This window comes from Sinocyclocheilus rhinocerous, unplaced genomic scaffold (genome assembly GCF_001515625.1).
Source record: "Sinocyclocheilus rhinocerous isolate Xijiao unplaced genomic scaffold, SAMN03320098_v1.1 scaffold1660, whole genome shotgun sequence".
Taxonomy (NCBI): Eukaryota; Metazoa; Chordata; class Actinopteri; order Cypriniformes; family Cyprinidae; genus Sinocyclocheilus; species Sinocyclocheilus rhinocerous.
In genome coordinates this window covers 138,662-139,732 of record NW_015664758.1, presented here as the reverse complement: position 1 = coordinate 139,732, position 1,071 = coordinate 138,662, and the positions used below count along the sequence as shown (strand labels likewise).

At 26.1% G+C, this 1,071-nt stretch overlaps 1 protein-coding gene across 1 annotated transcript in view; it reads left to right on the top strand.

The window, feature by feature from the left end:
- LOC107730423 (probable flavin-containing monoamine oxidase A) overlaps positions 1–1,071 on the top strand; it is a 40,042-nt gene that overhangs the window by 33,562 nt on the left and 5,409 nt on the right. The window lies entirely within an intron of this gene.

The window sequence follows — 1,071 nt, the reverse complement described above, 5'->3', positions numbered from 1 at the left end:
GCCTTGCCATCAATATACCTGTTTGCCATTGTCTGACCTATGCCTGTTTTTGACCACGTCTCTTGTGAATAAAGCCTTGCAGATGGATCCGCACGCTTCCTGTGTTCCCTCTGTTACAGATACTATTATAATATTTAACACTACTACTACTGATTATTATTATTAATAATAAACACTGTTATTAATAATAACAACAGTAGTCCAGGCACCAAAATAATTAGTCAAATATACTATATAAATTGTGATAATATTAATAATAATAATAATTCTAGAATAATAATATTAATAATAACAACAGTAGTCCAGGCACCAAAATAATTTGTAAAATATACTATATAAATTGTGATAATATTAAGAATAATAATAATAACAGCTGTTGTTAATTTGCTTATTGCTAATAATAAACTAATAATAATAATTATATTTATTAATCACTGTTATTAATAATAACAGTTGTCCTGACACCAAAACAAATTTATTTACAATTAGAACATTTAACAATAATAATAACAGTAACAATAATAACATTATTATTATTATTATTTCTTCACTTTTTTTACTTTTTTGAGCATGACAGACATGACCTTTTTGCAAAAAAAAAAATACAAATAAAATAAAAAAATATATATATATTTTTTTTTTTTCAACTAACATTTGAAACTATCATTTGAAAAATGTATTTAACATTTTATTCCTATAAACGTTCTTCTGGCTGGCTGTTGACAGTATTTCCTAATTTTATGGAGTGAGAGATTTCCAAAATTTTATTTAAAAAAATTCACAAATATCTAACCTTTCATTGAACTAAAACAATTGAAAATGGGGGAAAATCTCATTATGAAATGTTTTTCTCAAATACACGTTGGACACAATTATTGGCACCCCTAGAAATTCTTATGAGTAACATATCTGTGAAGTATATTCCCATTCATATTTACAATTTTGAGTATACCAGGGTGATTATGAACATGAAATTATCCAGCCATGGCTTCCTGTTTCACAGGAATATAAATAGAAGGGAAAACAAAGGCCAAATTACCTTAATCATCCATCACAATGAGAAAAACCAAA